The sequence below is a fragment of the Coturnix japonica genome, chromosome 1 (genome assembly GCF_054131305.1).
Source record: "Coturnix japonica strain WE chromosome 1, WE-NBRP24, whole genome shotgun sequence".
NCBI classification, from domain to species: domain Eukaryota; kingdom Metazoa; phylum Chordata; class Aves; order Galliformes; family Phasianidae; genus Coturnix; species Coturnix japonica.
The window spans coordinates 23,210,263-23,237,634 of record NC_140663.1 but is presented as its reverse complement, the minus strand read 5'-3'; the positions used below and the strand labels follow the sequence as shown (position 1 = coordinate 23,237,634).

Below are 27,372 nucleotides of genomic sequence, written 5' to 3'. Positions count from 1 at the left end.
TATTTATTTATTTATTTATTTTTGTATAATGGTGTTCTTTTTCCTGTTCTGATGTTACACATAATACCAGGTAAACGAGATACATAGAGAACACAAACAAAAAGTGCTTTTTGAAGCTTATAGAGTAACTAATTTTTGCTTGGAACAATATTCCTCTGAATCTGCAGTGTGAATCTGAAGTTTGTGGAATGGGTGTTAAAGGTAGACTATGCTGTGTATTCATAAAGAAAAACCCATATGCTCAGTTAAATAGAGATACATTGTAAGGCCAGGTTAGCATGTTGCCACATTGTGTAGTTTCTACAGGAGAGTACAAAGGGGCTGTTTCCAAGTTTTTATCTTTCGTGGTGGAAACTGATAGAATTATATGTTTGGAAGGATAACTCTGAGTTTGTAATTTTTCTATTGTGTTTGAAATATTTGACATTTAAATACATCGCAGTATTTACATATGTTGCATTTTCATTACAGCTAATCCTCTTGAAACTTGGTTGGCAGATGCCTTAAGCAGTTCCGTAAAATTGGGACAGATACAGTATTCTGCAACCTTGGAATTTAATTGCAAATAAAAAGAACACTTCATAATTGCATTTTTAGTTTCCCACTTTCAAAATTAAGACAGTTTATTAAGAGAATTGCTGTATGTAAACAATAAGAAATATATATTCGTAGGGAAATTAATGTTCGAAAATTCACTGTTTGGTACCTTGTTTTAATAGAAAATATTAGTATTCTGTTTTTTATTTGCTGTGAACTGAAAGATAACCTCTCTGTGCTACTTAATACATTAAATAAGTCCGAGGGTGGAAACCATTCACTGTACACTCTGAGGCACATACCTTTTAACAAAAGGCAACAGTTTTCAATATGAAGTATGAGCAATTGGTTTATAGTTTGAAAGGGTGGAATGAGAAAAGCAAATATCCTCAACATTTTTCCACCACTGCTTCCTAGCTTTTGATGGTGAAAATTATAGCTAAATGCAACTTAGTATGTAAATTGAAATAACTAACCTAACAAATACCCCTACTACTAAGAAAAAAGTTGTTCTTGCAGCCTTCCCCATCTTGTGACTCACCTGAAGAGTGACAGGCTTTGTCCATTCACACACCAGACACTTCACAGGTGCAGTTCAGTGGGGTGCTGGACTTGCTGCTTCCTGTGCAGGTGAGAGTAGTGTGCTCATCAGGGAGCATGAAGCAGCGATTGCATCCTACTGAGATGCTTGGTAGGTGTTTGTATCTGATTTTAGTATTGCACAGTAGTGAGTAAAGACGGTGGTTCAGAATCTCTACTGCTGACCAGCTGCTTCCCATTTCCTGCATGGCTCAGGGCCTGTTCCTTGTGAATCTTTTCTATCTTTGCTGTTTTACTTTCTTTTAATCTATTTGTAAGTAGCTCCTCTGTATTCCCTGGCAGGAGTGTAGGTGGCCCTCCAGGTTACTGACACAGCATCTTTTCAGTGAGTGCATTCTTGCAAATCTTTTGCACCTATTTTCTCCTACATTGCTGGATTTGAAGAAACTGTATTTCTGTAAATGCTCTGAGAATGTCAGCCACTCAACCGTATGGGCTTTTTTAGTGTTCTCCTCCCTGTCCATGCCATCTCCTTTCCTGGTCTCCCAGTCATGCATGGGGCCATGATCAGTCATGTCTGGATGTCTGAGTCTGTGTGCAGCCAGCTGTGTTTTCCGTTGTGTTCACACCACAAAGTTTGTGTTTGTAAGGCTCTTCACCATTTATTCTGCATATGTTTCTCATGCGTTTTGCCATCTTGAATTACCCAGTCTCTTGCTTTCCACCTTCTGGCATAGAATTGCCTGTCTGTTCATGGTGGTGTTTGAAGAGTGAGAATGCCTAATGTGAATGCCTATGCGCTTGTTACTGCTTCTGTGAGCCAACCCCAAAAACACCATATCTGATCCCAACATGTGCAATTTCTTTAAAGAAGGCCAAGATCACCAAGGGATAAACGAGCCCAGGGCTTCATGGAGATCAAAGAGCCTTCCCTCGGCCTTCTCATTGCACTGCTGACAGGAGTGACAGCAGCCTTTATGAGGCTTATTCCACCTTTTTCCCTGTCTCCCCGCGGCTTGGAGGTTAGTGCTGGGCAGGGACATGTCCCCCTCCCGGGCAGGACGACCCTGCAGGGATGCCTGCGGCCGCACTGAGCTGCCTGTGCCCGAGGTGGGTCCTGGGGAGGGCAGCAGATGAAGAGCAGGCAATTAAAGGGCTTAGTTAGAGAAGACACGGAGTTAATGCTGTGTGCTGCTCATCTGAGATTTTCATAAACTCATCCGTAGGATACAGTGAATCGAGAAGTAGATGAAGGTTATCGTAATTTTGACACGAACACTTAAATGGCTAATCTGTTTCTAAATGGCTCTGTTTTTAATCTCAAGCCTCTTTACATGGCTGAGCTGACTCCCCCCCTTTTTTTTTTCCCCCTCCAATTTGACTTTGTTTTATATGAAATATTTCGATCAGATTGCCATAACGCTGAGCTGTCATGTAAATATGTTCTGTCAAGTATATAATACACATTTTGAGATTTGTCTAAATATTTATGCTCTTGAGGGGATCACTGTAGCTCTCAACAGACAGCGACAACCCAGCGAGTAAATAAATTGTATTCCTTCTTTTTTGTTTGACTGCATGGTTTTTGCAGTGAATTGTAACAGTTTAAAGGGACACTTGGATCTCACAAATTTTTTGCAGGATCACTTTATTATCCTCTTGAGAAAAAGATGCATCCTGTCTTTCAGCAGTGCAGGGAAATGCATATGTGCACATATATATATATATATATACTTAGAAAAGCTAGTTTTTATTCTAAAATCTGAAGAACAAATCGCCAAGTTAATGAATTTACATTGGCTGCAGCATTTAAAAAAATCATTAGAGGTGCTACGAAGCAGCTTTACTATTACTTAACTTCTTGTATGTTCTCCATGGGTAATTTTTTTGTTCTTAATTCTAATCTGTCTACCTAATCAATCCTAATAATCCTAATTATTATTATCCTGAGGTCTGTGGTAAGGAAAATGATTAACAATATATTTTAGAACATATTTATAATTCTTGAGAGGTATAATGGCTGTGATTGGTATCAGGCATACAATTGCTGTAACGTTAAACTCCACAGTAATCAATTAAACTGTTGGAAGGATGTTTTGGAGGCCAATATGTATAAGACATAATAACGTGTGCTATCCTGTCTTTTACTTTGTACAGTAATGAAGTACATTCAGAGAAAGTAAATCTGTGATTTTAACATCTTTTGACAAGCACATTAGACTGTAGAAAGAGCATCCAAGTTGGGGCTTGGGGCATATGGTGCTACCTTCTGCTAGCATAGCTCCAGAACAAGTCGCTGTGTGCACCAGGGGGTCACGTTTAGACTCTCAGGTTCATTCCTTTGGTCTGGGGGAAAAACTGCATTTCCTCTTAGTATGGAAAAATCAGAACATAAAATGTAAACCTCTCTTTCCCTCCATGAATCCATTATGCAGAGAATACAGAGATGTTCGGAAATGTTTTTCTGTCGATCATTTTTTTTTTGTTGTTGGGGCATTCAAGAAAGACTTCAGAGAAGTTGAGCTGAACAAAAATTATATCGCTTAATAATCCACAAGCTAAACAATGCTGTAGCTCTGTAAATCCCCAAATTAGACTATGTAAATATGTATAGCTATTTTTTATTTTGAAAAGAGATATAATGCAAGTTGAAAAGAATACAGGTTTGATTTGTGATGTAAAGCAGCCGATGCGTTTCAAGCATATGTAAGTTCAGAGAATTATTTAAATGCTTCTTCCTTGAATAAGTTGCAACTCGCTCAGATTTAAAGATTGGTATTTATAATAGATAATCCAAGTGTTGTGTATCTTGGGGATTCAACATATGGATGGGGATGCAGGAGGAATTAGTTATACGAGATTTGTTGACCAGCTTTTAATTCAGATTGTCATTTATAACACACGGCAGTGCAGATGGCAAAGTTTTGACTGTCCGTCAGAGCCCCGGTACCTCAGGGACAGCTGTTGCTGATAAATCTTTTTTACATGCTTTAGGTCAAGAGTAGTCAAACCTGTTACAGCACCTGCTTTTACATATGCAAATCTGTTGTTTTGTCGTTTCATTAAACAAGGAAAGGTAGTGGTCTCTTGTGGCTGTAAGTAAGCTTGGAACACAGCCCATATGAAATGAAATCCAGCAAAAAGACGAGCGCGGTTTCTGCAGCGTAGCCATGGGAGGTTGCTTGTGTTTGGGGGCTTTGTTTCTGGAAGACTGCCTGTAATTTGGAAGGAGGGTAGAAAGACAAGCACATGTTTGGAGGCAAGAAGAGAAGGGAAGGTGTTTGCTGTCATTGACTGTAGGGTAGTAGTGAAGTTTGACATGCCCAGAAGCTAGTGGGTGCCATGTGGGGCTCCCATACACTGCATACCTCAATTTTCATCATCTGGTGAGCCTGCAGCATGATTCCCGGGCACTGGAGCATACAACATGTCTGCTTCGGTTTGGAGCTGATTGATCCATGGAATGGAACATGCTTGTGGGATCTTCCCTCGCTAGAGAGGAACATAAATGATTGAAATGCTTTCTTAAGAAAGAAAGGCATCATTTGCTTATATACTCCGGTGCCTGGCTAAAGGTACCATCAAACAGCTGCGCACTGTTAGTTTATGTACTGTTAGTACGGGTTGTGGAAACTTGTAAACTTTGTATTTTCATTTTATATGTGCTTAATGCAGAGAATTGAAATGGTCAGGTTCAGTTCTTATTTCATTTATGGCTCTGTGCAAATGGGGTCGTGGCACCTAGCAGAAATGGCACTTAAGGATTGTTTTTCTTTAAGCAAACTGACAGAAGATTTTATCCTGCGCTGCTGTAGATTGCTGTGGGGGAGAAAGGGAAATAGTAAAATTGATGAACAAATGTTGCATGCTGTCATTTTAGATTATGTTGTTTCACCGTGAAGTTGTTGCTAATTTTTTGAAGATGCTGTGAAATTGCAATGTTGCAGAAAGCACCACAATAGCACTGTTGCGTGTGCTAATTATTTCTTTCCAATGTTTGTTTGTCAACAATATCTTAATTACGCCACAAGCAAAAGCTGTTTTTTGAGCAGTTTGTGGGGAAACAAAGAATGCTGCCCTGACCTTTTAACCTTGTCAACTGAGTTTTCCCATTCTGACACCACACGTTATTTTTGCAAAGGTTGGAAGTTTAACTCTTCGAGGAGCCAGATATCATTTTTATTGGGATATTAATTCTGCTAGGTGCTAATCTCATCAAGATTTGCAGACGTTTTCCTTCATAGGCCATTCTGATTTGTAGCTTTTTCTTTTCACAGCAGTATTAAATACCAAACCTCCTCTGATATGGAAGTTCATTAGAGATATGTCTTTGATGGCAGCCCTTTCAGGGCTTCAGTTTCAAATACCTTGATGTAAAGCTTAAGAAGCCATTGTGTTGTAAGCCCTCCTTGATGTGTCTTATTTAGATCTGCATAGTAAATCAAGGAAAGTAAATAACAAGGCAGCAGATGGAAGCATGGAGATAAGGCCAGTGAACAATTGTATTTGTATTTTGTTATGATGTTGACAGGAGCTAAAATTCACTAATCTAGTTCAACTGATCTGCATTTCAAAGAAATCTCATTTAGCAGCAACTTGAAGGTTTGGAGGATAAAGTTCTTTTATTGCAGCTTTTATTGCATTCTTTGCTAATTTATCTGGTCAAGATTTAGCCTTGCTTACTTAAAGCAGCAAGCATGTTACAAGGAGTCTTAAATACTACGAAAGCATTAATGTCTAGACTATGAACTGAAGGTAATTACATATCCAGCAGTGAATAGGCTACGTTTAGGAAATACTGTTGTCCAAACATAATCGGAAGAGAAATGCAGATAAGGTATTTCTTCCCTCTCTATTTTCTATGTTTTTCTTCTCTCTCTCTTTTTTTTTTTTTTCCTTTTATTTTTTCATAATTACGGGGAAAATGAATAGATAGAAAAATAGAAAAATCTAAAATTATTAAATAAGGAAAAGAATTTCTTGAACTTTCAATTTAATCACAGAATGTTTGATTTCTCTTTTATAATCTGAGATCTGAAATTAGGGTTTCATTTAATGTTTACTCTTCTGACTATTAAACAGAACTCTTAAAAAATGGACAGTAACTAAGTAGAATTATGGCCTGCAATTGTTTTTGTGTGTATCTTGTTTTCGTATATATAAGTGATATAAGCAATCTGAATATATGTTGTAGACTTTTAGATAAACCAGAGATGTGTCATCTGGAAAAAAATGTGATAAGCGCATTGCCCAAATAAAATATAATTAAAATAAAGAGTGATGCTGAGTAGAATTTAGAATTTCCTTGCAATGTTTATGAAGTTTTAAAGCAATACTTAGCATTTTACTCTGATTTAGTTTTTATTTAGTAATGCAAATACTAACAATAGGATAATTGATCTCAAGTATGTACATGCCTATGTAAAGATGCAATAATAATATGGCAAAACCTGCCAGTTTTGAATATGTATGTCCTTTCTCATAATGGGACCCAGTTTCTTAAAACACGTAAACCAAAAGAAGTGGTTTCTGTATTTCGGTGTTACTGTCCTAGGTATCTGGGATTGCTGTGGTGGAGCACATACCTATGCCGGTACCCTGAGGACTGTGCTTCCGTCCTATTTGTAGTGCAGATTGTCACAGTTTGTAGTGCATCTTTGTAGCTTGCGGAGGAGTGAAGGGCATGGCAATACTGGGGAAGCTGCAGCTCTGTCTGATACTTTCAGGTTGGTGGAGTCCGTAGGCTAGTTAAGTCATGGTGTAATAAATGCTTCTTCAATAGTAGTATGGGCTTAAATCATCCTACAAGCAGTGCAAGCCTCTCACATCCCAGCTGTGCAGTCCCACCTTCCTGGCCGTACCCCTTCTAACACCAGTAGGGATATCCCAGTTTTGATCAAAAGCTGATCACTTCTTTTGCAAGGCTGTTTTCACATAATTTAGCCTCATGACCTGCCTCACCTTGCAGCTTTGCAAATGTCCAAGTCAGCACAAGGAAGGAGTGGGAGTCTGCAGCTGGAGCTGAAGAGGAAGGTGAAGGAAGCTAGAGCTGCTTGGGCCAGTTTAGATTGGCTTAGGTTGTCCTGCAGCTGCATCCTGCCTGGAAATCTTGCCATTATCCCCCAGAACCACCTCGTGCTCAGCATGTATAAAATGAATTGGGTGATACAAATAGGTGATTAGTCAAAAAAAGGCGACTTGCACTACTTTGTGATGTACCAACCCATATAATGAATACAATGAAATAAACAGAACTCCACAGTATGTCTGAATGTTTAATTACATTCCGGTCTACCAAATAATTACATTCTGACCTACCAAAGCTCAGAGGGCAGATTTTGGATTTGAAGGTAGCACAAGGAGATCTTCCTGCTTACAGGTCCACGAGAGCAAGTTCCTTCAGGCACACTACTGCTCACATGCTTGGATTAGGCCTCCCCTGTTTTGTGTAACAATTCAAATCAACCTCCCCTCAGATAAATATCTGCTCCTGCAGCCTGGCCTATCCCCAGCATTTATCAGTCCTTGTCTGTTTTTTAAGCCTCATGCCCTTGTACCTTTTCAGCATCACTGACCCTTGTTCCATCCAGTCCGAGCCCTTCCTGTGTCCCTGCATTGCCTCTGGTGACAAGGAGGCATCCTGGCTGTCACTGTGTTCTGCCTCTTGTGCTGCTGTCCCTTCTGGCTCCCAGCAAGAGGGATACTCTGCACATACTGTACAGCGGGAGGGGAGAGAAACTGTGGCACAAGTGAGACTGGGGGGCAAAAGTAAGAAGAAAAAGAGAAAGGATTAGAAAAAAAGTCAAATTAAAGTTTTATGGAATTTCTCCCGTTTCTCCTCTGCAGAAACCTTCTGCACCATTCACCTGGTTTAGGATTGCCACAGGTGCATGGAAATATTGTTTGTAAATTACTGATGTTCTCAGGTAGCCAGGATAAAAACCACTTGGAAACGAGGTGGGTTGAGAATTGAAACTCAGATTTCACCTATATCCCTGTCAGCGCCAGCAGTGACTGCAAAATTCTAGCTTAGAAAACCATGTGTGACGTTTCATTTCTAGAGTCGCAGCTATCTACTTGGCAGTTGTGTCTGTAGATCCTGCTATGTATCCCAATGTGGAATGGCACCCTATAACTGAAATGAGAAGGGCAGGCAAAGCTGGAAGGAATATCAGAGAAAGTAGGTGACATGCTTCCCACTGGGGACTGCTGAAGAAAAATATTCCCAGCCGTATTTGCCACAAGATCTCCTTCAGAAGGATGCTTCTATCTGTTTGCCTCCCCAAGCCCAGATGTCAGCTTAACAACCCTTTACCCTATTCCATCTGATTGTCCCAAAGCCAGTGTTATATCTTTGTTGGCACATGGTCTGATCTAGCTACTTAGCCTTTGTCTTTTATCATCTCTTTCATACAGAGTGTTTACGTTGGCATGATAAACAGCTGGCCACGTGAGGAGTTATTTAGACACAGGTCTTACCCATGGTTTCCTTTCAGTCTGTCCACTTACGACTCAGATTCAGGAGGTATATATACACAGGTCAGTGTATATTAAGGTAAATCAGCAAGAGAAATATGGAGTATTTCTCTATTTTAAAGTCTGTCCAAATTCATAAGAGAAAGAGTATACAACTAAAGACAGGATGCAATTATAACATTTTAATTAGTGTTTTTGAGTCCTGCAAAATAAGTGTATCAACTTACAGGGAATGTTACTGGTTATCTTAATGAGAGAGGTGCATGGATTCTAGTATTATGTGACTTTACACGTAGACAGATCATTTCTCTCACATTTATCTTTTCATTATCTAAGAGAAGTGATGCCAACTCTGAGAATTTCTGAAGTATTGCTGTTTTCATCACAGCTTATTAATCTCCTGAAATTACAGAATAAAACAAGTGACTTCTTTTGGTTTAACAGCATAATATTTAGGGAAGTTTGCAGTATAATACCATTGTTTCTTTAATTCTTCAAATTGTTATTGATCTCGTTTACTCCTTATGCTGTTTCCAGATTAGGACAGTTATATCATAGATTAGCTCAAAGGGACCTTTCTGCAGGTGTGTTATGTTTTTTTGTTGCTGTATTTTACATAGGCTCCAAAACTTGCTAGCAAAACAGGGATCATTTTTGTGAGATAAGTTTTCTGGGTAAAGGCTTTTAGATAAACAACATAGTAAATACACATGGCTGAAATAGTACATTGGGTTGACTGTACAATTACATAATAGAATAAATGTTATTTAGTCTTAAACCAGTGCTTGGTTGTTCATATGATAAGGGTGTCAGTCCAAATCCTGCATTAGGCTTTTACTTAGTTTCACCCTATGGGCTACAGTCATTGTAGAATGCTTATGTACAAAAATGGAATGTTTCAGCATACATAGTCAAAGATATGAGCCATTGGAATTTTCCTATAAATAATACACAAACTCTAAATAATTGAGAAAATTGTTTATAAGTCTTCAAATAATTTTTTCTCTAGGACACTGTTTTTAATAGTGTATTGTGTAAAAATACCTGTTAGATATTTTGCCAATACTTATACGAGATGGCTTTGTAATGCAACCATGGCTTTATCAATGGCCAAAGAATTCCTGTAGCAGTAATGTTAGTAAGATCACATTACCCTTTGTAGCTTTTGCTTTATGCCTTATGCAGCTTACGGAAATAGTCTGAGTTTGTGCTCAAGTTTAGCTTGTAATACTCAAAATAACCAGTATGTTTGTTTAATCCTGTAGGTTACTTGAGTCATTGGGTTATTCAGAAATTCAAAGCACAAGCTAAGAAATTCATTATGTAAAAATATCTTCCTGTATCTTTGGAACAAGTAGATTTCTTTTTGGGGTATAATAGAATTAGAGAATATAACAAATTAATTTTTAAAGAAATCATGAATGCTCATCTGATCTTCCAGAGGAGTAGTATAACAAATGGTTGGGGAAAGACTGCCCCTCTGCTGCCATCTGTCAAATATAGTGGGATATAGTGGGGTACTGGTGAAAAGGTTCAACCATACCACCAATGTCTGGCTCTGATACCATGAGCCTATATAATAAAATAGGAGGCATTACTTTCGGAGCAGCCCTCATATTACAGCGTTATGCAAGATGTCAAACAGAACATGAATTCCTTTTGAGCTGGATGAACTACAATCGTATCATTTTGTTTTTGCATTTTAAACAGACAGAGCAGTTGGACAAAGGGTCCAGAATAAGAAGGTGACCTAAATTGCTGTTGTAGTCCCACAGGTCTTTGATCATTAACATGCTGTACAGTGAATTCTGTTCCATCTTCTGTGTAGTCATTTGAGCTACAGAAGCAAACATAACAGTGAGCATCGCAGCAGCCTCTTCTTTTGTGGAGTGTAGAAGTGATGAGGGGGTGTAGATAGAATACTAAGCATACTTTGATATATAAAGCTGGAGGAAAAAAAAAAGAGCAGCAGCAATTCAGATTCCTCATTGTAAGGTCTGGAAAGAACATGAATAAATAGATCTGTGCACAGATTTTGAGCAAGATAAATTTTTATGTGAAACGTTGGGGCATCAGTTTCTATGTTTTTCAAAAGGAACTTTGGTTGCATACTGAGGTCTGAACAAAGTTATTTTTGTCCCACTGCTTTTCTGCTTGTATAGTCTGCTGCTTCGTATAACATGCCAGTGCACAAGTCTCCATATAGGGTTACTTAGTTCATAAGTGGAAAGATCTGTATCTAGCAAGACAACTATTTTCTTTTGGTGTATCCGATGGGTATAGATAGAATTAATTAAGTGAGTTTATTCTCAAAAGTGACAGGCACAAAATGTGTTTGCTCCTGATGACAGTCATTCACTTTCTGCTGGATCAGAAGACTTCCCTAAAGGAATTTTAATTGATCTGCACTTACCCAAAATAAAGCAAAAACACTGCTGTATCCTGGAGATAAAAGCAAAAAAAAAAGAAGAGCTGATGGAATTCGAAGTGTATGATTTTTAATGTTTGCACTGAGATGAAACTTAGGGCCTGTAGATGCTAATGAACTGCATTTATATATGTTGAACTGGATAGGTACTCATGGATGTAGTTGTGGATGCAAATACAGGGAAGTGTTGAGAACCTACACAAGCAGAATTTTGCTGAGGAGCAGTGAAGCTTCTCTTCTAAGGATAACTTCACCCCCTGCTTTGACTTACAAAATCTCCTTGCATCAACTGTGTTCTTGGGAAGAGGTGCACAGGTCTGTTACCTACTTTGTGGAGAAAGGTTACTGCATTTTGTTTTGAATCTGTGCTCAAGGAGGCAAGGAATGGATGATCTCTGTGCTGTATCTCAGTTTTGTTAAGGCTGTTGTTGTCTTCTATCATATAATGTCTTAAGTTGTCAATTTTCTGGTCTGGATAGTTGTAGCAAACTGAATTGCTCCTTGTATAAGATCTGCTCTAACCAGTGGATGATGTATGTTTTCTTTGAACTTTTTCTAATTACTTCTGTTTTCTTGCGCCCTGTTTTCTTTGAGTCACTATAGCTGAGCAAGCTTTTCAAGATGGTTACAGTGGAAAATAATATGTTTTGCTTTGTTCTTTTTCCTGTGGACTTACACTTTTTAAAGTAATTCTGTGACTACAAATCCCAGGCGTGGAGTGGGCTGCTGCTCCAGGGTGCTTGATATAAAGAAGGATGTAAAACATGAGATTTCTTACAAGGTGTACAGTGCACGCATATAAGAATACGGTCCCATAAATGTACTGAAGTGTGATTTAAAGAAGTGATTGTAACACTTTGTTATAAAAAACAACATGAAGGCTTGTACTTAACCATACTCCTTTCTTTCTTTCTTTTTACCCCTAGATAACTTTAAGTGAAGGCTAAGAACGTTTTGTCCTTACCTACCATAGAAGTGAAAGACACTTCTAGAAGGAAGACCAGTTTGATCAAAGAGGAAAAGACCGTTCCTTCCTACAACTCAGCAAGGTGACTGAGTGACTCCAGAGAAATGTAAGTGATTTATAGTGGAGCTGTGGTTGTGACTGTTTCTACTGGAGAATTATGTGCTCACTGAGGAACCATGTCATTGAAATTTATTGCCTGTAGATGTAAATTATGGTTTAAATTTGCAAAGCATTCAGAAAATACGCACTCCTCCTATGTTTTTGTGATGGTAAGCTATTCTACAATTATTTTTCACATACAAAAATTGTTGTTGGAAAATGAATTGCTGAAAGAGCCCAAATTACGGTTTTCTACCATTTTTGACTCATCTAGATCTAAGTTAATTTAGATACATAGGGACTAAGCCACTACATCTCAGTTAGTCACCCTGGAATCTTCTAACACTCAGTAGAGAAGCAAGCATCTGCAGAGGCCAACCTATCTCATCCTAGAAGTAATGCCAAGAAGATTTTGTGTGAGTCCTTCAATAGCTTGTATCTCTCTGTTGACAGCTTAGCTTTAGCCAAAGTATTCAGTGAACACTTTAACCTGTTACAGCTGCATAAGAAGCACTTCCAGCTTCTTTTCCCCTCCCCGTATTGCTGTTCACCCTCAGCATGTGTAGCTGTTTACATGGCTATGTGACAAATAAATTTGGAGAGTGGAGCTGGCTGAAAATAACCAATTCTTTGTATGGTTTTGTTTTCAGCTGGATTTATCCCAGCCTTCTCATGCATGGCTGTCCAAGGGCTGTGACTGGTACAAAGGGAAATGAGGATGAAAATTAGCAGCCAGAAGTGTGGGGGAGGACATGATAGGTTCTTTTGGCAGATGCTCTGGTTTTTGCAGTTTAAATTGCTTGGTGAGCCATAGTCTCAGGCCTTGTAGATGTTTTTCGTGCTCTGCCATTTATAAGAGTGGAAAAATTTGAGACTTAAGAGACTGGAGACTTGAGGGAAAAATTTGAAACTTCTTTTCAAATGAGGAACTTCTTTCTGTTTCGCTGTGTATTTTCTGCTGTGACAATGCAGGATGTTTTATATCCTTTGTGACTTAAATTTCAGATTTCCAAAACTAGAAAATGGTCACAAATGGCAAATAAGTAAATACATGTCATACAGTAATTTACATTGTAAGTGTGACACTGTATGATCCATATATACATATGTAATTTCTGAATCTTCAAAATGCCAGTCAGATTCTGTATAGTACCAAGCATGAACTATCAGCCAAGTGATACTATATGGTTACTAGTTGGGCTAATTTAGACACTGTTCTCCTGAACAGCAGAATATATAACATGTTATTCTCATATAATAAGAAGACAGAGCCAGCAGCAGCATGAAGGTCAGCAAAGGAAATTCGAGGTGCTGAACCTGGGATGGAGCAATGGCAGGCAGGCACAGGCTGGGAGACACAAGGCCGGAGAGCGGCTCAGTGGGAAGGAATCTGAGGGTTGCTGGTGACAGCATGTCCAACATGAGCCACCAGTGTGACCTGGCTGCCAGGTGGCAAACCACATTGTGGGTTGCATTAAATGCAGCATGGACAGCCAGTCAAAAGAGGTGATTCTCCCACTGTATTTAGTGTTAGCATAACCTCACCAACACTGAACATTATGTATAGTTCTGTGCAAAGAATTTTTTATACTGTGGGCTCCACTATATGACTATATTTTAAGATTCTTGAACGTGGAAGAGGGGAACAGAGCTGGTAATGGGGCTGGAAGGCAAGTCCGATGAGGAGCAGAGGATACTTGCAGTATCCAATGCAAAGAAGAGAAGGTTGAGTGGCGGTCTCATTGCTGTCTACAACTTCTGAGAAGGAAAAGCATAGAGGCAGGTTCTGGGCTCTGCTTCTGGGAATTGATGGCAGCATGCAAAGGACTGTCACAAAGTCTCAGTGGAAGGGTCAGATTGGACATTAGGAACAATTTCTTTATTGTGAAGATATTGAAACAATGGAAAATGCTTCCTATCAATGTGGTTGGTGCCTCTTGTCTGTTGATGTTCAAGAGCCATTTAGGCTATGCTCTCATTAATTTACTTTGACTTTTGGTTAGCCCTGGAGAGGTCAGGCATTTGAACTCAGCAATCCTTGAAGGTCCCTTCTAACTATTTCCTTGGATTCGTGCCTTGTGACAGGATGAGAGACAATGGATACACATTGAATACGCATACATAAAAATCCGTTTAAACATAAAAAGGTACTTCCTTGCCTTGAGAGTGGTCAAATACTGGAATGGAAAGAGGCTGTGAAGATTCCATGAAACTGTGGAGTCTCCATCCTTGCAGATACTTAAAACCCAGTGGAATACAATAACAAGCAATCTGAGCAAGGATTTAAACCATTTCCTGAGGTCCCTCTGACCTTAGCTATTCTGTGATTTTGGGAATATTTATAGGTAAGTGCAGTCATACAGGAGTCTGCTATTTTATTTTATGATCTTGAAATTCTTGGTTTTTCTTTTTTCATTTTCTTTTTTATTTTTTAGTCTTCTTCAGGTTTTGATTTATTTAGCTATTCAGTTTGGGGGTTTTCCTGAACTTCTGGTAAAAGATGGGAGATTGCAGAAGTTGAGAGCTTTCTGAAATGTGTTAAATTATATTTAAAGACTTGTGAGTGTAACTAAGAAAATCAGACAGAAGTCTGTGAAAGTCTTTTTTAGCTGTGAATTAGAGCCCCAGTTAGAAGGATGGTCATCTGCGGTGGATTTAGGTATTTTAAAAGTGAAACTTCTTCGTTTGATGCATGGAACAGAAGATACATTTGTAATAAACTTTTATGTTAGGAAAAGAAAAAGGCAAAAGCAGGGAAAAAGCTATGGAGAAGAGATCCAGTAGTCCCCAACAGAAATATCTATCTTCCTCTAGTCTGGTCAGATGTGATGAGGAAAAAAGAACTATTTCTTTAAATTTATGTTTTCTTAAATTTCAGCTTGGATTAGTTTTGCAGACATTTTCTGTCTACAGTTTTGCTGGAGGCTGAATATCTTTGCAAAAGCTTCTGTGAGATGGGTGCATCATTTCTGAGAATGAGAAAAAAAATCAGCTCTAAAAAAAGGTCTAACAACTCTTTCCTTTGCTTTTGAGCAAAGACTTGAAATTTAAGAGTGAAGCTTCAATGGCTTATAAGATGTGCTTTTGCTATGCCCGTGAATGTCTGTCCTTATTGCACTGAATTATAAGCTTTTGCAAATTGGTGCTTACTCATATTCAGAAGAAGCATATTACTTCGTCAGCATATTCTCAAAATATTTGCTGTGTGTTCTTAAGCTTCTATAAGTGATTGAGTCTGTTCTGACACGGAGATCAAACACTCTATGACATTTCAAATGCATAGATCCCTGTTATTTTTGCAAGAAGGTCCTTGTTTTTGCATTTTTATGAGACAGTTCATTTTGATTTTTATGCTCATTATGGATTCTTTCTTCATCTCAGGCTTATATTGACCATGTGCTCTTTGCAAATGATATCAAGAGTATGATTAATCTCTCCTTTCTTCAGCCATCTAGGAAACTAGCTGTTGTAAGACTGAGCTGTAGACTTCTCTTGTCAGTGAAGAAAGGTGGGTGCTTCCAGCGGAGGACTCATCCAGCCTTGTTTTATGTCCATCTTAAGATGAGATGAAGCAGCCTTTGGAGATGCATGTTTACTGTCACTGACAATAAGAGAAAGATAAGGTGACCAGCAAAAATTTAGACATTACATTTTCTGTCAGAAGTTAAGGTAGATCAGTTCCATCTCCTGTGATGGAATGTGATCATTAAGACATGGCAGTGTTAGAGCTGGCATTGACAAAAACAAAACATCCTCCTTTCATAGGAGTAAACCAAATTCTTTCTGAAATTATGTATTTCTTTGTGGCTATAATGACACATTCAAGCTTACCAAAACATCACTTTCCATAGTGCTTAGGCATTGTATGCAACCATTAAGATGATGTTCTTTAAATGCCATTTTAATATTAGCTATGAAATATCAATAGATTCTTAAGTTTTTTGGTCTTACGTCTTGTCTTTAGGTTAAAAAAGTGCAAATATTTTAATTATGTTGTTAGCTAAATTCTAGTAAAAGTGAGATAATGAGATTCTGCAATTTAGTATTACTTATAATAAAAGACTGAATTAAAAAAAAACCTGCTGTTAATATAACAGACAGAAGCATGCTTTCAGCTGATTTTAAATGCAAGTAACTGGGTGACAAAAGTTTGCTCTAATATCTACTAATACTGATAATATATTCTAATAAATACAATTAGAATGAAATGCTACTTTCCATTTGTATTGAAGTGTTGTAGGTTTCTGTAGTGATTCAAAGTGCTGTTTGAATTTATCTGGTGGCAACTTCATCTCCCCAGATGTGATGGTAATGTATGATAAAGGTTTTTTGTGCTTGTGCATCAGGGCTGTGTATGAGAACTTTCTTGAACTGGAAGAATCAAATGGAGTGAAGGCATTGGAAGGAACGTACAGAGTTCTCATTTGCTTTTTAGTTGGGATATTGGCATATGAAAAATAAATTCTGGTATAATTTGTCTTAATAATTGTGTTAATAATTTTTAAGTATTTTCTTTAATTCATATGCATGAAATAATATTTATGAGTGTCTATCTCCCTTAGAAATACTTAGAAATACCTATGCTTTCGTAACTTGGTTGTTACTGAAACAGACAAACTGGCCCTATATATAGTTGATGCAAGTTTTATAGCCTTGATTTTTTTTTCCCCATGATAGTATGATTGTCTAGCTTTATTTGAGTTGGATTTGTAAAATTCCTATCCCTCTTTTTCTTCAAGAATGTTCAGTTTTGAATGGCATTTAAAAATCCACCAAAAAGAACCTAGTTCTGAGAAAATGCTTTAGCCGAGATACCACTAAACAGAGAATGTTTGAACAGTGAAGAACTGTGCATATTTGTATTAAGGTATAAATTTATGTTATGATTGACATTTTGTCCCGTATTCATTACTGTGATCAGACTGAGTAGATCCTGTATGTTTATAATCTTTGGATCCAATGAATGAAGCTGGGTGCAGAAACCTGACCAGTGTCCTTTTAAGAAACTCATCAACGCCTGCAAGAAAAGTAACAGAGCATGTGATATTCAGCACAAACATATAAACCAGCAGCTATTTTATTAATACAAGAAATTCTTCTCGGGTTCTGTCCCATTTGATGCAGGTAATAAAAACAAGTCCCCATCATTTTTTTTAGTCCAACTCCATATTTAAAGGCAGCCTGAAGTTTCAAATAAGGGAAAAGGAAAGTTGTTTTCATTGTTACAGGCATTATTAGAAAGTGTGAATATGTACTTATAGTTTTTCTCCTACTGCACATGTGCCTTGTATCTTCTCTGAAGATGCAAAGCAGACAAGGAAGTAAAGAGAACTTTTTATTAATATGTCTTCATTTCTTTGGCTTACATTTGTCAGTTTGTTTCTTCAGCTCTCTTATCTCCAGTGCATTTTTGATGGTTTAATTTCTGATTTACTTGGTTGAGAACATCCATTAATTGGATAACCTGCCCATTCTTACTGTCAGTTTTTAAGATTTTCTACTTTGTGATGGATGGAATCATATTACTTTAATTTGAAGTATCTTTCATGGGACACACAGGGGTGAAAGGTAGGAAATAAACCAAATAAGGATGCCAGCTAAGGAGACACGTTTTGCTGAAATGACAACATTATAAACTTTGGTGTCATCCTCTGTGCAGCTGTAGTTCCCTGGCATTAAGCCGCTGAGGGACTGGAGGAGGTATGAAACATGTATTTGTAATGGAACACAATACTTTTCATATAAGCTCAGTAAATGTTTTTATAGGATTACTGCCTGTTGGTAAACAGCTGCAGTGTTATGCTTCAGAGGTAGAAGCATTTGAATGGTAATGAAGGGATTCTTATATACAGTTGACAAAGCATGGTGAGGTCCTTGGGGGCATAAACCATGGCATATATGGTAATAGCACTCTACATTTTATCTGAGGATTTCAAAGAATTTCATAGAAAACATCTATTAATTATTACCAGAACCCCTTTACAGTACTACTTAGAATATTTAAATCATTAGTTGGATTGATGACAGAAATAATGTATCAGTTGTGTAGTATATTTGCAACACTTACTTTGCTGCGCACAGATAATTCAGGAGGCTTCTGTTATACATATCATGATCTATATTTTGGACAATGAGATAGTAAGACATAGAGCATGAGTGTCCAACCTTTCAGCTTGCCTGGGTTGCTGGAGTGAAGAGGAATTGTTTTGGGCCATATATAAAATATAAAACATAGTTAATGTTTGTAACTAACAATGCTTCTATGATTTGTTATGTTCTTTATTAAAACATACAAAAAAGAGGGCAACAAAGACATAAAACTAGTGGGATATTTGACCTGGTTTTGTGAAACTGATGGATTAGTCTGGTTTGATGGAGGTGTTTGCAATTCTTAGTGAGTTCTCAAGGCTCTCAGTGCTTCACTCTTGAAAGTAGTTCACAAACGTATGTAGTGCCAAAGGTGACTACATGAATAAAGCATCATTATGAAATGATATTTTTCACTGGTAAGGTTGGGCTTATAAAAGCGTGGTAAAACAACTTGATCAGGTTTTTATTTGAGTTGAATATCTGATTGCAACTCTACACATTCCATATGAATATTTGCAGGTAATGTATATCCCCTCAAATTGATATCCCCTCAAATTGATGATTTTTTCAGCAAGCCTGAAACCTATTCTTAAATTGCCCCCACATGACATCCCAATCCAACTTCCATTAAGTCATCAGGAAATGTCTAGCAAATGGAAGCAGTGGTTGACTCAGGCTTCTGTATCTTTCTATCTATCTCTTTGGGTTCTGTCATTTAAGATAGGTTCACTCTTTGAGCAGTATAGGGATTGTGGGCATGCCTTCGTTTTGTTCTGTGATGCATATGTCGCGTTAGGTCTTTTGGTACGAGAAGAATTAATTTCATGTATCTAGAATGAATACTGTTGTCACTTAGGACTGTGCAGTGTGAAGTGCTCTGTAATATTGCAGAAGATAATTGTGCAAACACAGAGCAGTTGAAACTTGGCTGATTGGTAACAATTTTGTACTTCCTAAGCTGAAGTGTGTATTATGCCAGAAAAATGACATATTTTTATGTTTTAAAACCACGTGTTAAAACCATAAATACAAGACATGCTAAACACAAACAGCTTCTCAAGGGCAAGAAAATAGTCACAGAAACAGTGTAGATGCAAAGTACATAAGAGCAGAAACCATCTGTTTTGTGTTGTGATTTGATGAAAACATCCATGATAGAAACCAACACTAATTAAATAGTTATTCCACAATGAAGTTTAGGGCTAATAAAACTATTTTATTTAAAAATTAGGTTAGAGAGAGAATAGCAAAAGATGCTTTGATTTTTTTGTCCTAGTCAGCACTGCTACCTTTTTAAGGCCACATTTGCTAAAACATTGCCAATGACCATTCACTTGACCATTGACCATTGACATTGAACATTGTCCCTGTTGTTCAAGAAGACACCAATATGAACTTAAAAGTATTTGTTAACAGTTTCCATATTCTAGACTCATATTTTATAGCACTGAAATACAAAATTGCTTCTCTCCTGTATTTGTAGCAACAAATGAAAACATGTAAGTTGTTAAATGACACAATTTTGGCTAAAAGTGTATTTTTAAATAGAAACCAAGTATGGGTTATGCTAATAGAACCTCATTTGTAATTTAAACTGCAGCTGTTAACATTCAATAATGGAGCCATACATCAAGGAGTTTTCTGCAAAAACAGAAAAATACTAATTCTTCATCCTCAGATCTGCAAATCCAGACTGATGGGATTTCAGCCCTTCATCTTTTAGTGACAGGCAGCAGCATCAGTAGAATAAAACTAAAATGTGATCCCCTTTCTCTCCACCTCCTTCCTCTGATTTTGCTCTGACAGAGTAAGAAACACAATTTTAGCTGGTATCTTTCCTTAAGAGAAAAAATGGTCTGTTAGCAAGTGTTTTAGGGAGAAGGAGCTTTTTGGATAAGCGGTCTTTTGATTCTTATGGTGCCTCCTGTTCATGTTTTTTTGCAAGATGCGAGAAATGATTTCTGAGATGGTTATTAAGAGCAGAATCAAGGTCATCAACCTTTCCCCAAGAAGTCATTATCTCTCAGGTCTTGTTTCTGATGAAAATGTTGAACACGGGGGTGATGGGCTGCAAACGAGCTATCTGAAATGCTGCAGTTTCATGTGATGAATCCCCAGCCCTATGTTAGCAAACGATGTACTTGATGTTTTTTATAAAAATCAGTGGCTGATCAAATATTTCTACATGAATTTAAATTTATTTTGAAATGATTTAGTGCATGCACGTTGCACTTCATCGTTCTAAATCCCCCCACATGCATATATTGCTGTAAAGTCCTCGAAAATTCATGATGAAATAGAAGCCTTTGGGTATTTTGAAGACCTGCTATGTCTTTGGAGAAATTTGGCTTTAAGCCCTGCAGCTAAATTCCTAGAGCTTTTCCATTGTCTGCAAATGAGTTGAGCCTAGTGCTGGATTTGGCTTGTGGAGTTGACTCCCTGTGTTGTGTATGGCTGCAAATACTCAAGTATTTTCAAGACAAAAGGTAGGTATCTGTCTAAGCAGAAGAATTCTTTACACGCTTCTGTAGTAAACAAAAATAACATAGTCTGGAGAAAGGATACCAAGTGACATAAGTACGTCATGAAATTGTTAAAAAGATACATCAGAAAATGAGCAGGGGGCAAACTATTTGGAGATTTGAAGTCTGGAAATAATGTACTTGTTAATTGAACACTTCTTAAATGTGACGACTACACTGATACTTAATCTTGGGTAAGTATTAAAAATATCCAGAGATCTAGTTTGCTGTTGTTTTGATTTCTTTTTCTCCTACTGTAACAATCAAGCATAGCAGATGATGAAATGTTTTGAATGTGCTTGCTTTATCATCACACATACCTTCTATATAAAGGTATGAATAATGGACTCTGAAAGTTGTGGTGACTGTTTTTTAATTTCTTTTACTGATATTTCTGTGAAGCTAAATGCTGACCAGGTTTAGCACCAAGGGAATACTTCCCATTACTTAGATTGACTTGCCCAGCGTGGCAGAGTGCTCTTGGTTTTCCCCATGCATATGTCTTCCATCAAATTAAATCACTGTGTCAAAGGCATCATGTGAGTAGTCCTAAATAGCCACCTGATTTGCGTATGAAACCAGGCAAAATTATTCATAAGAAACAAAAATATTTCAAAAAATTAGATCCTGAATGTTGGTTTAAAGGTTGTGTCCTTTGGAAGGATTTGAAGCAGTTTAGGTGCTTATGTTGCTCTAGGGACTTTGAGTACTATGAGGTTTTAAGGAAGGCTAAGTATTCCAGGAAGTTTAAGAGCTTATGGCATCGTAAATATTTAAGATGATTTAAAAGGTTATGTCCTCTTTAGTATTTGAGTTGGATTAAGTGCTTATATTGCCTTAAGGACTTTTTCTCTTTTTTTTTGCCCTAAAAGGAACCTAGGAAATTAAATGCAAGGAACCCTATAGATGCAATGTTTGGGCTGCATTTGAGGAATGCAAAATTCTGGGTTTCAATAGGAGCATTAACTGTGCCATGCTGCATATTCATCGAAGTTTGACACAGCAACAGAGATCATTGAGGAAATAGCTGGATATGAAATCCAGTGTTTTTTTTAATAGCTTGACAGAGGTTGTTCTGTGATTATTTGATAAAATAGATCAAATTGATCATCAGGTTAGAGTGAGATCTCAGAAATGCAAGGAACCAATCTCACCCAAGAAGGTAATTTTTAATTCAGTACTGAACAAAATAGCTATTTAGTGTCAGTTTGCAGTTTTGCTGATATTTGATGCCAAATAATACAGAATAATGAACATTACATTTCTAGGTCTCAGTAGCTTCTTTTTAAAAATTTTAATCAATTATGTATTTATTCTGTCTTCTGAGATGCCGAGCCTGAACTCTTCACTAAAGTGTGTTTTGGACGAAACAGCTTTCTCAGATTTCTGTTTCTGTATGTTGGAAATATATTCCAAAAAAGTAATTTTCTATTTTAATAAGAACCAATCACATCCATTTCTCAGTGCATAAAGAGCAAATTGCTACCATTCGTTTAACATGTTCTATGCAACCTCGAATCACTAGGCATCAGTCCAAAGTCACATTTTTCTCACGGACCTCCAGTGCAGCATTAATGTTGCTCAGTTAATGTGACGTAATTATGATAGCTGTATGTATTTCTACTGCAGACTGCTTGTGTGAGCGGCACTCATGACAGCCATCTGGACAGTGTCCCATAGGCCCATGGGGAAGACTTACAGTTATCTCTGAGATGATCGTGTGGCATGGATACTCCATTCTGGCAGAGAGAGCCTTGGCAGAGCCATCATCCTCCTCCATGGAGACATTCCTGCCAAAAATTGCTCACAAAGAATGAAATACACCTTGATAGCCACACATTGATTATCTTGCTGCCAGTATATGAAATGAATTTACAAGGTGATGTAGAAAATTGGCATCTAAAGCAACAGGAGTTGAGGTTTATGGTAATGTGAAGCTTTCATCCCTAGATAGGCACTGTGGTGCCTTTATGTAGCAACGGAGATATAGGGAAATGGATGTTTATCAGATAGCCACCTACCCTTAGAAAGATAGCTGTTGCTATCCCAACAATCTGAAATACAGTCACTTATGTCCCATCACATCAGTGTTCTTGTACTATGGTAGTGCTGGCTCAGTTTTTTGCACCAGTTTTGATTTAGAGGATAGAATGAATAGAAACAGCTATCCAACATCTTCAAGGCCATGTCTGTAGCCGTGATAGATATCACAGTGCAAAGTTGAGAAAAATCTAGTGGAAAAGGATGACCTGGAAGAAAGTAGGATATAGTTAAAAGTACAGGTCTAACTTCAGTATGCTTTTTGAGTTTCATGTATTGATGCCATACAATCAAATGATGATGTGTTTTAAGCTGGATCGGGCGTAATTGTGACCTCAGCTGCTTCAGAATCGACTTGAACTAACTCATCAAAATTACTGAAAAATTTTGTATGTCTGCACATCTTAAATTAATTTCCCTTTGCCTTAGGTTTGAATTTTAACAGATCCTGTAATCTGAAAATTACAGTATCCATTTACGTATTTAGAACAATGACAAATAAATATCTTCTGTTAAAAATGCTATTATAAAGACAAGTTTATTGTTAAAAATTTGGAGACTTTTCTGATGTAAACATTTTCCAGTTTCAAACTGAATGAATAATAATAATATCAAGAAAATATACATAATTTTCACTTACTTTATATGCTGTAACCCAAAATGAAAAACTTCATTTTGCATGAACTTCAGAAAAAGCCCACAAAATTAACAACTTCACGGGTCTTTCTGAAGTTCATCCAGTTATTCTCCAACATAGTTTTCCAGTATCATTTTCAATTATAGTGCCATCTTCCACGAGGTTAGTAGTCCTTCCTGATGACCAAGAATTTTAGCAGTTTGATATTTTTACTGCTTCACCATACAAATTATGAAAGCAAGCACATAATGTGCCAGACCAGAATTGACTGCTGTTGAGCCCCATTCTTAACATTCTTCTTTTATTACTAGTCTATAAGTAACATTTTTGAACATGTTCTATATTTGCCTTGAAATAATTCATTTGTTTCTTGTTTCTTCAGCTTCTCTTTATGGGAATGTTCTTTCAGCCATTGTCAAGTCTCACTGAGGTCGAAATATATCATGTGCTGCTTCATAACCAATCACAAAGTATTTCTCTATTGAAGGAGAAATTGAATTTGCTTATCAGGTTTTGCTCATGATAGACCTGTATTGGCAGGTATTTAATTCTTTGCTGTAGAAAAGACAAAACTTTTGTTGCCATTGTTTTTCTAAAGAATTTTCCAAGAACTGCAATTAACTGGACCAGTTTGTCATTGTTTATCTCCTCTTTTTTCACCTTTTTAAGATGGAGACTGGATTTTTCCCTTCTAATTATTATAGAAATTCCATTCTCTCTAAAATTTCTGAGAAATTGTTAATAGCCATGAGATGGTTTCAGTTAATTCTGTGTCTCTTGCATTGCAGTTTACTTTTCTACCTGTAGAAGCAGTGCAACTTCTTGTGGGTTTTTAGGATAGAAATCTTACTTAGTCACTGGACTGATTTGCCTTAAAAACAACTTTTCAGAAATAAAGATTAACTCTCAGAATGTCACTGACTCACTTTTAAGATTAGCCTTACTAGTAGTTTGAAAGACGAGCTCGAAAAATTTCAGTGTAGTGAGGCATTGGAAGCATTGGAGTTGGACATTCCTCAACTGTTTTACGTGTCAGAAGCCATTATCATGTTGTTACATTGCCTAAGTATGAGCTTGATTAGGCTTAAATGATTCCACAGCATCTAACTTACTGAGGTGTCTTCTTGTATGTGTTTTTCCTGTTCAGCTCTTAGTTTTTTATCCCTTTTGTCACTGTTGTTATTATCAGATTGCATTTGTCTTCTATATCAAAGGCTAAGAGAAATATATTTGTCATTGTGTCTTCTGCGAATAGGCTGATCAACTTTTCACTGAATTTTCCTATTAAGATGTATGGATATTACTTTCTTGCTACTAATTCAATTTTTTGAAGTTATATTTCACTGTCTGTTTTTGCCCTTTTGACATTGTTCCTGTATGGTCATGTTTTTCTCTCACACATACTTGCATTCATGGATTTGTACTCTTCTAAAGTTGGAGGTCCTTGAAGTGTTTGTGATTTAACCTTTTTTGACATTGACTTAGTTTGCCCTTATGCCTTAAATGTTACTCCTTTATGGAACTGGCAGCTCTCTTGAACTCTTTCTTCCCTTCAAGTTACCTTTCAGAGGATCTTGGCAACCAATTCATTTATCCAAGTCCTCTTCTGTAATCTCCATTGACTTTATTTCCCTCTTCTCCCTCCTCCCTCCCTTCTATATAAATGGGAATTCTCTCATGTTATGGTTACTTTCAACCAAGTTGCCCTCAATTTTCAGAGTTTTATTGAGTTCTCACAGGTTGAAGTAAAACACAAAGCATCTTTTTTCTGAGTGTTTCGTCTGTTTCTATACTGAAAAATGGTTGCAAACACATTTCTGGATAGCCTGTGTTCTGCTGCCTCCTTTCGTAAAGAAAGACCAGATAGTTTCTTGTTATTGCTATATCTGCTGATATATGCTCGTATACTCTTTGGTCACAAAACATTTATTCCGATGATTTTTATTTTTATTTTTTTATTTATTTTTTGGTGGAAACACAGCGTACTATGTGACAAAGAAATAAATATCCTGGCTGCACATGTAGCCAAATCACATCTCATCAACGATATGAATTTATCTTTTTATCCAGCACTGGTAAATAGACTAAATTTCAGCTCTGGATTCTTCTGGCCATGTCTGAAAAAAAAGCCTTTTGGAAAAGTAGAAGTGGTGCCAGAAGCAATTAGAAAAATTATTTAAGAGCTTGAAAATTGCCTTGCAGTGAAATATTTAAGATCAGTCTGTTTATTAAAAAATAAATAATATTTGGGAAGAGACTTAATTACAACACACCTTCACAGAAACAGAAATATCTGGTGCTCTAGAGAACATTTTAAACTAGTGCAGAAAAAAGCATAACATGAAACAATTGTTTTAGCTAAAAAGGAATTTATTCTTTAATCAGCTGTACTTGAGATCAATAATAAGATAGCTGTCTGAAGTTTTATGTTTTGTGATATTATAGGAAGTCACACTTGATGATCTAATGGTCCTTTCTGACCTTACGTTCTCTTTAATCTATGAATCTTTTCAACTTTGGCTGTTCTTCTGCAAAACACATGGCCCTCTTCTTGACAACTTTGACAGCCTGCAGAAGAGAAATACACTTGAACTGGGAGGGACTTGTAGGATAAGATAAAAAATGAGCAGTAGTGGGGAGTTTTCCTTTTGAACTGACTATAGTTCTTTACAGGGTATCTAATTTCTAAGGGCATTTCTAAAGTTGTGACTGGTTTCCATTTTCTTACTCTAGGTGAAGGGTCCCTTACTGTTAGTCCTGGTGGTTGTTCATATATTCTTGGATTTTACAGTTAACTGTTCACTGGCTAAGATATGTTGTTAATTTGGCCAGCTTCTGGTTGTCTTTGTTGATTTTTTTTTCTTCTTAAAAATACAGAAAGATGATACTACAGGGCTTGGTATCTGGAATGCAGAGACCATTAGTGAATTCCTGTATCATAACTCATAATAAATGTTAGGAGTTGTCTCTTTCTGGTTCTTGTCTTTTAAAGTATTAAAATGTTGACTTACTTGAATCAGAACTTTGTCTAGTAACATTTACCCCAGCGTGTTACAAAAGCTGAGAATGACCCATTGTTTTTGCTTTTATTTATTTACAGAAATCCTGCAATTTGAGGGAAGACAATACACTTGTTAGGAAATTATAAACAATCGCAGCACAAGTATTCTAATTGAGAAGCCCTCAAACTATGACAAGTTATAATATAAACACCTTTTCATCATTGTGTCATCTAGGTATATAGAATGGCAACAGCAGTGATCTATGTAAAAAACTGATAAACTCATTACACCTTGATAAGACGGCATCACTGCTCCTATGTAAATCACTAGTGTAGTGCTTCTGTTCGCAACAATTGCATTTATCTTCCTCTTTTAGGATTATTTTCAACAAATTTGTCTACTGATTTTGCTCTGGTAGGTTCTGACATTTGCTTGCTTTATCGGTAAAATAACTCTAAGACTGAAAGTCGTTCCATTTCACTCACTTCATAAAAGCTTAGCAATAACGAAGGTAAATTATTGTTTTTTTTTTGTTTGTTTGTTTTGTTTTTCTTAAAGAACTGTTAAAACAGGTCAGAAATACAGTATGCTTTTGTTTATCTTGTAATTTTTGTGTCTGATTTCATAGCAAATCTTGGTATCTTTCAGCTTATTTTGTAACTTAAATGAACAGCTGTCTCTTTGCAACAGCAACTGCCTGGTCCTTGTGTCTCCAAGGGTGAGGTTTTCTCATTATGTTATGAGTGTACTTTACATTTTGTTGCTTTTTATATGCTTTTAAAAACCCCCAAACATGCTCATTATTTATCTTTTCTTGCCATCTCATTGGAAAGACCAACAAGGAGAAACAGTGCTACTTCATTCTTTAATTCCAAATTAATTACAGTTTCACCATTGCACGTTTTGCTTTTCTTGGCATGATCTACCGTAAACTTGGAGACCACATCCTTCTTAATGTCATTGTGTTGTCAGTTCTGTGGTCTGCTCTTTGGCATCTGTAGAAGCCATGTTAACACAGAAACTTGACCAGAATA

The 27,372-nt window shown here is 37.1% G+C and overlaps 1 protein-coding gene across 18 annotated transcripts in view; it reads left to right on the top strand.

Moving 5' to 3' along the window:
- The window catches only part of FOXP2 (forkhead box P2), a 389,891-nt gene that overhangs the window by 50,289 nt on the left and 312,230 nt on the right, over nucleotides 1-27,372 (top strand). For all 18 annotated transcript variants that reach the window (XR_014940862.1, XM_085531421.1, XM_085531355.1 and 15 more), the window contains exon 2: nucleotides 11,908-12,054. The gene's annotated coding sequence lies outside the window, so the exon portion shown is untranslated. The remainder of the gene's footprint in view (nucleotides 1-11,907; nucleotides 12,055-27,372) is intronic.